Source organism: Mirounga angustirostris, unplaced genomic scaffold, assembly GCF_029215605.1.
Source record: "Mirounga angustirostris isolate CCGP_5_RB_7025 unplaced genomic scaffold, mMirAng1.0.hap1 SCAF_12, whole genome shotgun sequence".
NCBI lineage: Eukaryota > Metazoa > Chordata > Mammalia > Carnivora > Phocidae > Mirounga > Mirounga angustirostris.
In genome coordinates, this window is record NW_026991720.1 from 6,974,367 (window position 1) to 6,986,958 (window position 12,592).

The window sequence follows — 12,592 nt, forward strand, 5'->3', positions numbered from 1 at the left end:
AGGCCCTGCCTAGCTCTGCAGCCCTCCGCTGGGCTGTGTACCAGTTTCCCAGAGTTGCCCTAACAAAGTAACGCAGACTGGGTGGCTTTACACCCCAGAAGCTGAGGGGGAATCTGTTCCTCACTTCTAGCTTCTGGCGGCTGTCAGCAATCCTTGGCACCCCTTGGCTTATAAACGCTTCACTCCGTGTCTGCTTCACTCCAGTGTCTGCCTCTCTGATCACATGGCATCTTCCTTGTGTGTGTGTGTGTGTCTTCGTGGTGTTCTCCTGTGTCTCTATCTGGGTGTCTCTCCTTTTATAAGGACAACAGTCGGGTTAGATTAAGGACCCACCCTAATCCGGTATGACCTCATCTTAATTTAACTAATTGTATCTGCAATGAGCATATTTTGTTTTTAAAGATTTTATTTATTTATTTGAGAGAGGGAGAGAGAACGAGCACAGGGAGGGGCAGAGGGAGAGGGAGAAGCAGGCTTCCCGCTGAGCAGGGAGCCCGATGCGGGGCTCGATCCCAGGCCCCTGAGATCATGACCTGAGCCGAAGGCAGACGCCCAACAGACTGAGCCACCCAGGTGCCCCTGCAGTGACCGTATTTCTAAATAAAGCCACATTCTGAGGTTCCTGGGAGCACATGAATTTGGGGGGACCCCTTCAACCCACAGGAGGCTGTCTCCCCTGACTCGGGCATCCTGGCCTTCCCTGCTCTTCTGGCTCAGGCCTCCACCCGAACTGCATGGGGTCCTCCTGGACCACTCGTCTCCGCCTAACTTCCCTTTCTCCCTCAAGGTGAGATGGAGATGCCACGGCCCCGGAGAAGCCCTCCGGAGCCCCACAGACTCGCGTCACCCCGCCCCATGTACGGGCTCAGGGCCATCATCACAATCACCTCTCAAGGAGTACCTGAGTGACAGTGTGTCTCCTGAGGGACGGGTGTGCCTCCTCCACTAGAAAGTTGCCCCCATGAGGCCGGGAGCCAGATGGACTGAAGGAACAATAACAAACCTAAGTTCATGGCCAAGGGGACTTACAGACTGACACGGGGACGCCTGTTGCAATGGGACCGGCCTGACACGGCAGGCCCTGGGTTGAGTCCCCTGCAGAGAGCCCATGAGAGGGTCTCAGAGGCGGGGGCCGCGGTACATGGGCGGAGACAGTCTGCATTCAGCCGAGGCTCCGCCCTTTCCTCGGTGGCACGAGAAATAACGGCCACTGTCTGACCCTGTCCCACCTCGCTGCCCTCTATTTGAACCCCTGTCCCACACCGTCCCTTTGCTGCAGTCACACTCCCCCGTCCTGCCGAGCTCGTCCCTGCCTCAGAGCCCCGGCAGGTCTGTACCCACAGCCGGGAATGTTCTGTGTCCACATCTGACCCACTGGCTTATCATCCAGACTGGGGCTCGAATTGTCACTTCCCTGAGCACTCCACTCCGCGCCATCATCTTCCATCACATCACCCCGCTCCATGTGACTCTCGTGCTTTCCGTATCTGCAATGATCTGCTTCCTTTGTGTTCTTGGCTGTCACCCCACACCTCTCAGAACATAGGTTCCTCCAGGGCAGAGACCTTGTTCGCCTTGTTCACTGCTGAGGCCTCGCTCGGTGCTAGACTAGAACCTGGAACGGAGTGGGTGCTTACTAAGTATTCGTTGCGTGACTGAAAGTTATTTAAAACCCTTTTGGGGCGCCTGGGTGGCTCAGTCGTTAAGCGTCTGCCTTCAGCTTGGGTCGTGATCCCAGGGTCCTGGGATCGAGCCCCGTATCGGGCTCCCTGCTCGGCGGGAAGCCTGCTTCTCCCTCTCCCTGCTTGTGTTCCCTCTCTCTCTGTCTCACTCTCTGTCAAATAAATAAATAAAAATCTTAAAAAAAAAAAAAACCCTCTAGTATTCTATTTCTTCATCTACAAAATTGGGGTCATCTTAGCTACTTCACAGGAGATAATAATTGTACCCACCTCAAAGGGTCCTCGGGAGGGTTAAATGGGAAGAGGTATGAGCAGGGCCTCGCATACTAAACACTCAACATATCCAAGCTATTATTAATATCTTAGGTTGACGCACCTCCTAACTCGCAGGGGGGCAAGATGGCGGCTGAGGTGGTAAGTCTTAGAGACCCCCAGTGATCCCACCCTCAGGTTCTTCCAGTTACCCAACCGTTACCACAAATGGATGGAAGAAGTGTGGTATCATGGAAATAGCCACGGACTTGGACCCGGGAGGTCTTAAAATTGAGTCTCTTGGAAACTTTCTGAGGCTGTGTCCTCATCTTCAAAATGGAAGAAACTATTCCTACAAACCTTAATTATAATGCATATTTCCCAAATAAGTATTCCATTGATTCTTTTGATCTTAAAGCAATTACTTATTATTTTTTTTAAAGATTTTATTTATTTATTTGAGAGAGAGAGAAAGCATGAGGTGGGGAGGGTCAGAGGGAGAAGCAGACTCCTCGCTGAGCAAGGAGCCCGATGCGGGACTCGATCCCGGGACTCTAGGATCATGACCTGAGCCGAAGGCAGTCGCTTAACCAACTGAGCCACCCAGGCGCCCTTAAAGCAATTACTTATTAATTACGTCAATAGGAAATTGTATTGCTTATAATTACTAGAAGGGAATAGTTTTGTTTTTGTTTTGAGAGAGAGAGAGGGAGCACACGTGTTTGGGGGGCGGGGGGGTTGCAGAGGGAGAGAATCCTAAGCAGGCTCCTCACCCAGCACAGAGCCCGACATGGGGCTTGATCCCAGGACCCTGAGATCACGACCTGAGCCCAAATCAGGAATTGGACACTTAACCGACTGAGCGACCAGGAGCCCCTAGAAGGAAATACTCTTTTTTTTTTTTTTTTAAGATTTTATTTATTTGACAGAGAGAGAGACAGCAAGAGAGGGAAAACAAGCAGGGGGAGTGGGAGAGGGAGAAGCAGGCTCCCCGCTGAGCAAGGAGCACGATGCGGGGCTCGATCCCAGGACCCTGGGATCATGACCTGAGCCGAAGGCAGACAACAACTGAGCCACCCAGGTGCCCCTAGAAGGAAATATTCTTAAATTTGTAATATTTATTGGTTTTTCTGATTTTGAAAGTAATACATTTTATTGTAGAAAAATTTTTTTTCTAATTTGATAGATGTAAAATATTATAATGTTTTAATTAGTATTTCTTTGGTTTTACTAAGGTTTATTCTGATTTATTGAGACTGAACACATCCTTGATGACCTTTGTCATTATATGTGGGCTCTTTACATGTGAAGGATATTAATTTGTAATATTTTGTCTATCATAAATGATGAGAATATTTTCCCAAGTTGCTATTAACCTTTTGATTTTGTCCACCTACTTAAACTTTTAATGCTTATTAGCCAAATCTATTGCTATTTTCTGTTGTGATTTCTTCCATGGGAATGCTTTCCTTGCTGTTCTTAAATCAGTTAGATATTCATTTATACTCATTTACTTTTATTTATTTATACATCATGCTTTTTTTTAAGATTTTATTTATTTATTTGACAGAGAGACACGGCGAGAGAGGGAATACAAGCAGGGGGAGTGGGAGAGGGAGAAGCAGGCTTCCCGCTGAGCAGGGAGCCTGATGCGGGGCTCGATCCCAGAACCCTGAGATCATGACCTGAGCCGAAGGCAGACGCTTAAGGACTGAGCCACCCAGGCGCCCCTATACGTCATGCTTTAATCCACCTGGACTTTATTTTGATACACAAAGAGAAGCTTAGTTGCTACTTTAATAATTTTTCCCAAATGGCCAACTAAATTCTCCCAGCATAATTTACATAAATGGCCTTTCCTTTCCCTGTGCATTTAGGACCACGGTTGCTATTAGGCAGTGATGGTATGGTGAGGTGAGGTATGTGGGCGAGCTCGACCGCTTGGGTTCGCAAGCTCACTGACTAATCATTGCACGTTGGATTACTTATGTAAGATCCGGGCACCTCAGTTTCCTCATCTGCAAAATGGGGGTAACAATCACAGCCCCTATGGAATTGTCCCGAACATAATGACGGCTGGATAAACATTTGTGATTATTTTATTACACTGTGGCTTTACATTGGCGGTTCCCCAGGTCTGGGATTCAGGCGTTCTGTCTGTCCTCAGGCTGTTTTCAGTCGTGTGCTTTAGTAGAGGTCTTCTTATTTACCAGGACGAGCCCTCCATGAGCCCTCCAGTGTTGCTCCTGTTATTTTCACAGTTCTCGGAGCTTGGGTCACCGATTCCGTTGTATTTACTGGGCCTGGTCTCCCATTCACAGCGCAGGCCAGGAGTTAGCTTGGGGGAAGACAATCTTGATTTAGTAAGGGCCCACAAGGTCTCGGCGGCTAGGAGAGGAGAGCGGAGGGGAAGGCCCTGAGTGACACAAGGGAATGGGTGGGGAGAGGAGAAGGGCAAAAGGGAGAAAGGACCCCAGGGGGGCAGATGAGAGAAGATGTTAGATGGAAAAAAAACAGGTGGCCCATGCTCTCAGACCCCGTGCAGGGCGTGTAGAGGGGCTCCAGGAGGCCTGGGTTTTGGCGTCGAGATAAGGAGAGGTTCCCCGAACCTCTGCTGCCTCCGGCTGTGGGCATCTGACCCCTCGATCCACCTAACTCCAGGGAAGAGAGCAAGCTGGTGTTCAGAGCAGAAAGGCCAGTTCGAAAGGAAGCTGGAGGCGGGGAGGCCGCGGAGACTGCAGAGGCCGGCAAGACCAGTTGCAGCGGTTGTGGGTAGAAGAGTGTGCGTGAGACAAAGCTTGCATGCCTGGGGGTATAGCTCAGGGGTAGAGCATTTGACTGCAGATCAAGAGGTCCCTAGTTCAAATCCGGGTGCCCCCTGCAGGCACCATGTGTTTTATCCCGTGTTCTGGCTGCAAAGCTGATTTGCAACCATTCCCCCATCCTCTCTTGCCCTCTGCCCACAGCATCGCAGAGAGCAGGCTCCCAAGAACCAGGACCAGAGAGAGCAGAGAGAAACTCACATCCTGGGCTCTGGGGTCCCAGGCGAGGTCAGCCTTGCCAGCCCCAGAAATGGTATGCAAGCTAACCGCATTAAGTAAAGTAAAAAAAAAGGGTGGGTGAAGAGTGTCAAAAGGTACAATTTCCAGTCATAATTAAGTCCTGGGATGTAAGGTACAGGATGGTGGCATAGCTAACAATACTGTGTTGTGTATTTGGAAAGTTGTTAAGAAAGTAGATGTTTTAAAAGATTTTATTTATTTATTTAGAGAGTGAGAGAAAGTAGGGGAAGGGGCAGAGGGATAGAGAGAATCCCGAGCGGACTCTGCACTGGAGCTGATCTCACCACAGGAGATATGACCTGAGCCGAGTGCCCGACCAACTCAGCACCCCGGCTGCCTCTAAGAGAGTGCATCTTGGGGCGCCTGGGTGGCTCAGTCGTTAAGCGTCTGCCTTCGGCTCAGGTCATGATCCCAGGGTCCTGGGATCGAGTCCCACATCGGGCTCCCTGCTCGGCGGGGAGCCTGTTTCTCCCTCTGCCTGCCTCCCTGCTTGTGCTCTCTCTCTCTTTCTAACAAATCAATCAATCAATCCATCAATCTTTAAGAGAGTACATCTTAAAAGTTCTAATCACCAGGAAAAAAATATATAACTATACGAGGCAATGGATGTTAACTAGACTTGTGCGCTCATTTCACAGTATATACAAATACTGAATTATTATGTCGTGCACCTTAAACTAATACAACGTTAAATGTCAATTATATCTCAACAAAGGTGGGACATTTTTAAAAATATAAAGTAAAAAGCAATTGGTGAAACTGATTTCCGTATTTTAGTGCAATAGATCCAAAACATTATCATTTCAACATGTAATCAATATAAACATTTCTAAATGAGATATTTTATGTTTTGTGGGGCTTCTGGACTCTTTGAAATCTGGTGAGCACTTTCCTCCTAAAGCTCCTGTCCATCTGGGCCAGCCACCTGTAGATGGTGGGCCCTCCTGAGCGGGGGAAGCCTCACTGGTTTCTGGCAGTTTTGAGGGGGTAGGTGGGTGTGCAGGTCAGAGTACAGAGAGGCTCCTTTTGCTCCCCACAGTGTGGTGGGCTGCTCCCCCAATTACAAGAAAGAGACTGCGGTAGGCAGGTGGCTCTGGGAACGTGCAGGAAACCCATGGATTTCCAGGTCCCCGGACAGCCACCTTCAATTTGCTCTGCAGCCCATAATGTATTTAGTGAAAATGCTCTGATACAGGTGCTGAGTGACTGGTAAGCTCAGAGCAAAATGTGCTAATTAAAGAGTATTCTTGGGGTGCCTGGGTGGCTCAGTTGGTTAAGTGACTGCCTTCGGCTCAGGTCATGGTCCTGGAGTCCCGGGATGGAGTCCCGCATCGGGCTTCCTGCTCGGCAGGGAGTCTGCTTCATCCTCTGACCCTATCCCCTCTCAGGTGTTCTCTCTCTCTCATTCTCTCTCTCTCAAATAGGTAAAAATAAAATCTTGAAAAAAAAAGAGTATTCTTAGTGCTGATTTTTTTTGTATTGCAATATGTACTTTGGTCACAAGATTTTCATAGGCATTGTCTTTTACATTCCACTCAAAGCACATTTCTTCCACACAATATTTATAAGACAAATATTTCCACCAAAATATTTACAAGACAAAGCTCTGCAAATGAGTATGACGTATGAGCAAAGTGGTGGTGGCTAGCTCTCATTCTGTCACTTACTCTGTAATTTGGGACAAGTTGCTTTAATCCCCTGTGTCAGTGTCATCCTCGACGAGGATGGTGATGGTGGTGGTGGTGATAATACCACCAAGATGGTTTTTAAATCATATCTATATCTATATATATGTATCTATATTCTATATATATATATCTATCTTAGAATAGTTTCTCTAGCACATTAGAAGTGTTCGATAAACATTAAGTCTAGTTCTCCCAGGTGTCTTGGGTGTAGCTACCAAAATGCGAAGATCTCTTTGCTCAGGCAGGGAGCATAGCTCAGAGGTTAGAGCACTTGGCTGCAGATCGCAAGGTCTCTGGTTCAAATCCAGAAGTCCCCTGTAATTACCCGACAGTTCCCTTCAGCCGGCTGCTGTCTCGCTCACAGCACGGCATGCACACAGGGACTTTGAGTCTCTGATTCTGGGGTTGCCTTTCTCCTAGGGCTGGGAAGGGGTGAGTTCTTCTTAATAAAGTCCAAGAGAGCCTATGCATTAGCTACATGTAGACTGGAAGACCGTAAAAGAAACTTAATCTGGCTCTCCTCCAAGCATCAGAAGAGGGAGGTTTGTCAGATGAGGAAGAGGGAGAATTTTGACTGCGTACCTTTTTCACATTTTATTCTTTAAATCTATTTATTTATTCTTGAGATTTTATTTTTTTAGGGGGCACCTGGGTGGCTTACTTGGTTAAGTGTCTGCCTTTGGCTTAGGTCATGATCCCAGGGTCCTAGGATATGATCCCAGGGTCCCGGGATGGAGGCCCCCATGGGACTCCTTGCTCGGCGGGCAACCTGCTTCTCCCTCTCTCTCTGTCCCTCCTCCCTGCTCATGCTCTCTGTCTCTGTCTCTCTCTCTCTCTCTCAAATAAATAAAATCTTTAAATTAAAAAAATTTTAGGGGCGCCTGTGTGGCTCAGTCAGTTAAGTGTCTGCCTCTGGCTCAGGTCATGATCCTGGAGTCCCGGGATCCAGCACCACATTGGGCCCCCTGCTCAGCGGACACCCTGCTTCTCCCTCTGCCCCTCACCCTGCTCGTGCTCGCTCGCTCTCGCTCTCTTGCTCTCAAATAAATAAAATCTTTTTAAAAAAAGATTTTATTTTTTTAGTTTTAGGTTTACAGCAAAATTGAGAGGAAGGTACAGGAATTTCCCATATACCCCTGCGTTCCACCCACCCCCAGCCGCCCCCACTATGAACACCCCCCACCAGCATGGTACGTTTGCGACTGTGATGCACATCATAATCACCCGTGGGCTTGGACAAATGTACAATGACACGCATTCATGATTACAGTATCATGCAGAGTACCTTCACCCCCCGCTAAAAATCTTCTGCCTGTTGATCTCTCTTCTCACCCCCAAAACCCCTGGCGACCACTGAGCTTTTTACCATCTCCATAGTTTTGCCTTTTTCGGGAAGCCATGCAGTATACAGCCTTTTCAGATTGGCTTCTTCACTTAGTAATAGGCATTTAAGCTTTCTCCACATCTTTTCCTGGCTCGTGAGCTCGTTTCTTTTCGGCGCTGAATAATATACCTTTGTCTGGATGCGCCACAGTTTATCCATTCACCTCCTGAGCGACAATTGCTTCCAACAGCATATTTTTTGTACCTTTTGAACACTGTATCATATGAGTTCTGTGAGTTCAGTGTTTATCTTTTTATTTTTTATGTATTTTATTTTTATTTTTCATTTATTTATTTTTTTTATTTATTTGCGAGAGAGAGAATGAGAGACAGAGAGCATGAGAGGGAGGAGGGTCAGAGGGAGAAGCAGACTCCCCGCCGAGCAGGGAGCCCGATGCGGGACTCGATGCGGGACTCGATCCCGGGACTCCAGGATCATGACCTGAGCCGAAGGCAGTTGCTCAACCAACTGAGCCACCCAGGCGCCCAGTGTTTATCTTTTTAAAATAAAATATACAATTTGAAAATATATCATATAAGGTCTCACCCACCAAGACTGGTGGGGAATCCAGCATGGGTCTGTTTGAATGTCCTCCCCCTTTCTGCTGTGTTTTGCCAGAATCCCCAGTGTGGACAATCTGCACTGAGGCCCATCCTCAGCCAGGTCGGCTCCGGCCTCTTCCAGGCAAGCAGCTCCTGCGGGGCTTCCCCCCTCTAAGGCCTGAGCCCTTGGCGCTCCCCGGTTCTGCTGGAGTTCTCTCCCAAGACTCTGTGTTCTCTACCTGTCCTTCCCATCATGCTCCGGAGGCTCCGGCCAACCCTTCCCCTGTGCGGCTCACCTTCCTCCACCTTGCAGACAAATACAAGTCCATCTGTGTGATGGGGCTTGATGCCTACTAAAGGCAGCCCACCCAGCCTGGCAATTTCATTTTGCTTGTGCAAACACACACCCTCACACTCACCCACACAGAAATTCTCAAAGACTAGTAGAAGCATGATAAGTGGACATAGGAGCCAAATTAAACAAGTGCCCAGTGGCCAAAGGTGGGACTATTTGAGGATCAAAAAGAAAAATTAGTGTAATTAATTGAAACACAGAAAACATGCATTTAAAAATCCATCAATCCATGAGGATATGTATATATTTTTAAAGCTCTCATTGGTCAAATCTGGAGGTTGCTAAGGCATGGATTCATTATTCTGAAAATTCATAAATAAAAGGAAAGAATCAAGCATTTGTTCTATACCTTTGCTATTAACTATACTCCAACAGAACCAAATAGCTGGTAAAGGATATCTTTCCTTATACAAGAATTTGAGCTAATGAGGTAGAGGATGGGAATAAAACCATTTGCAGCTCCTAATGACATAAGAGATGTAAGCGAGTATCACCAATGCCTGCTAAAGCCGTGAGATAAATGTTTGATGGGGAAATTGACGAGGTTAACAACCCCTCAACACACCACTTAGTCCCAATTCCACAAAAAGAGAAACAAGCAGACATGAGGAGCATCCTTATACAAAGGAAGTACACGGTCCTTCCAGTGACATCTTCTTGCCAAAGGTTGAACTCTGGTCAAGCCTCTATCTCTAACGAGCTTGGCCATGTTGAAAATATGATGGTTAATTTTACATGTCAACTTGACTGATCACAGGGCACATAGATATTTAGATAAACATTATTTTGGGGTGTGCTTGTGAGGTATTTCCAGATGAGATTAGCATTTGGATCAGTAAAACCTAAGTGAAGCCAATTGCCCTCCCCAATGCCGATGGGCATCATCCAATCCATTGGGGGCCTGAATAGAAGGAAAAGGCAGAGGTGGGGCAAATCATTCTCTCCCTATTTGAGCTGGGACATCGGCTTCTCCTGCCCCAGACTAGAACTTACATCAGCAGCTCTCCGGTTCTCAGGACGGGAGGCTTGGACTAGAACCACATCACCAGCCTCCCTGGGTCTGTAGTTTGCAGGTGCGCGATCATGGGACGTCTCAGCCTCCACAATCACAGGAACCAATTCCTTATCATAAACCCCTCTCTCCCTCCACCACCATCCCCTCTGTTGCTTCTGTGTCTCTGTCTCTGTGGAGAACCCTGACCAATAACTGAATGACGGATGCCACTACTTTTGTATATATTTGAGATTTTCCATAATAAAAAAATTAAAAATCCCTTTCCCATAGATAAGTATTCTTAAGTATAACAGAAGGAAATTACACTCCCCAATTAAAAAAAAAAATACTATTTTTGTTTTCTGGTTCTGATGAGGGTTTGTATCTTACATTAATCAGCCGTGCATCCATGTGTGAGGACAACTCTCTGTATTCCCCTTAACACCATGGAGAAAGGCTGACTTCTAAGGCAACTTCATTGAAAAGCAAGGAGAAACAAAGAAGCATGCCCACAGAACCAGTTACTATGGTTTCGGGCTCATTGGCGGCATCAGGAGCATCACCAGCAACACAGGGTGAGGTCACGAGTGGATGGACGAGGCGATGAGTTCTGGCTGCTTGGTGTTCCTCCAGCCAGCTGGGCTCTCACCTCAGGGATTGGCGAAATGACTCAACTTGCCCAGAGGTTTGGGGGGTGGGGGGGTAGTGCTTCCCTCCAGCTCCTAAGACACGCCCACTTTGGTTTATACGCGGGCTGGTGATACCCCTAAAACGTGAAGATAATATTGCCCCGTGAACATGAAACTAGAATCAGCACGCAACAGATGGGATTGGCCATCAGCAGAAGTGACCCCGAGAGACGTGTTTTTGAGCAGGCGCACTCAAAGGGACTTCTTGAGACGGGAATATCGGTAAAAGGGAGCTATGACCTCACTAACTGCATCATAGCCTAATAGCCTACAGTATCGGGCAACGCGCTGTTATCTCTCAAATATTTCAGAAGAGAAAGCACACAGTAAGGAACTGGCTGGTGTTTCATCTAGTCCTGCCACGCAGAGACCCGATTCACTCTGTGCGTTAGAACTTGCAACATGGTCCACAAGCTTTAGTCCCAGAGTTAGACTGTCTGGGCTCCTGAATTTCTCTAAGCCTTAGTTTCTTCATCTGCAACTTGGGGATAATAATCGTGCCCAGCTCAGGGGTGGACGTGAAGACTCAAGGTGACAATTCACAGAAAACGTTCAACGCTGACTCGCAGGAAGGCCCCTGCGAGAGCTGTCTTGTAAGGATGGAGGGTCCTGGAGTCAGTGGAGGGGAGACAGGCAGCTGAGTCTTCCTGCAGTTCAGGTGCGGCCGGTCATAGTGGAGATGGTAACTAAGATTTCCTGCGCCTCTGGCTCCTATCCCACCCCAGCCCCTGCCCCCCAGCCAGCCAGCCAGCCAGGGAGAGCTTGCGTCCTTAATACCAGGGGGAAGGGATGAGCCTGTCAATGCAAACTGTCAATGCTCAGCTTTCACATTCCAGCCATCTGGGCGCTGGGGGATTCAGACCATACAGACTGGCACTTACAGCCAACTGCATCCCAGCATAGAAGGGCCACATGGGCATGGTGGCAAGTACCAGGGAGCGAAGCAGAAGATGCAGAAAGGACCAGCATGGGATCAGAAGGTCCCAGTGCTCACAGTGGGGTCAAGACCAGGTGGCAGACTAGACGCCCACCCTCCCCGACAGCTGCGGTACTCCGAAAGCCCCTTCAGAACTTAGGCACAGCACAGGGGAAGTTGTGGGGAACCCCAGAGTTGAGTCATTCAATTTCTGTCATTCAGCAGGATGGAACACAAAAGAGAGATCAAGCTGTTTTGTAGAAAAATGAAGTGACGTATCCTCTAGCCCTCCGTTTGTGAACCAAGACTCGAACACACTTAGCAGGTCGGAGAGTGGAGACACGAGGCGGGGAAGGGGAGCATGCATTCAGGACACGGGGTGACAGGACTCAGCCACCTAGTAGGGGCAGCCGAGGACACACTGAGATGCCCACTCTGGTGGGTGTGAGTATTCTGGCCTCCAGAGAAGGGACAGTACTTTGGAATGGGAATAATTCATGAACAACTTCTGTGGCCTGAGCAGAAAACCCTCAAGAACATTCGATTCCATTTGCTCTGATTGCAGCCTCACTAAGCAACCTTCTGACAGCTAATTTGGTTTCCGGGGGAACCTGGAGGGCGTTCCGGCTTACTGGACCTGTATTGAGAGGCGGACTGGGGAGGTGTTGAGAGCCGGGTCAGATCAGGGGGCCTCTTTGCATTCGGGGGTCTGGCATGTGGGTCTGGGAGCCGAGCTCCATACTGGGACGACCACACTGAGGTTGTGCCGGTTGGGGATTAGCAGACCCCGTTCCGAAGCGGATTGTTAGCACCCTGCTGAGGGGCAGAGTCTGTGTTGAGACCTGGGGGGACCACAGGGGAGGGACGTGAGGGGGGGACGCGTGACAGCCGCTGGGAGGGCCACGTCGCTGAGCCACGTCCTGAGGCTGACATTTCACTTTGAGGAAGCCATCGTAGGGAAATCAGGAGAAGTGGGCAACACGTGTGCTTATGTTCATCGAAGTGTTGTTCATAATCCTGGAAAAAAA

General features: G+C 48.6%; 1 long non-coding RNA gene and 1 other non-coding gene across 3 annotated transcripts in view; one reads left to right on the forward strand and one right to left on the reverse strand.

Annotated features, from left to right (window-relative positions):
* Window positions 1-3,515: 3,515 nt before the first annotated feature.
* The window catches only part of LOC135362226 (uncharacterized), a 34,249-nt gene continuing 25,172 nt past the window's right edge, over window positions 3,516-12,592 (reverse strand). For both annotated transcript variants that reach the window (XR_010406704.1, XR_010406703.1), the window contains one exon: window positions 3,516-4,272. This is a non-coding gene — a long non-coding RNA (uncharacterized LOC135362226). The remainder of the gene's footprint in view (window positions 4,273-12,592) is intronic.
* On the forward strand, window positions 4,743-4,814 carry TRNAC-GCA (transfer RNA cysteine (anticodon GCA)). The gene has a single exon. It is a non-coding gene; the product is annotated as a tRNA-Cys (tRNA).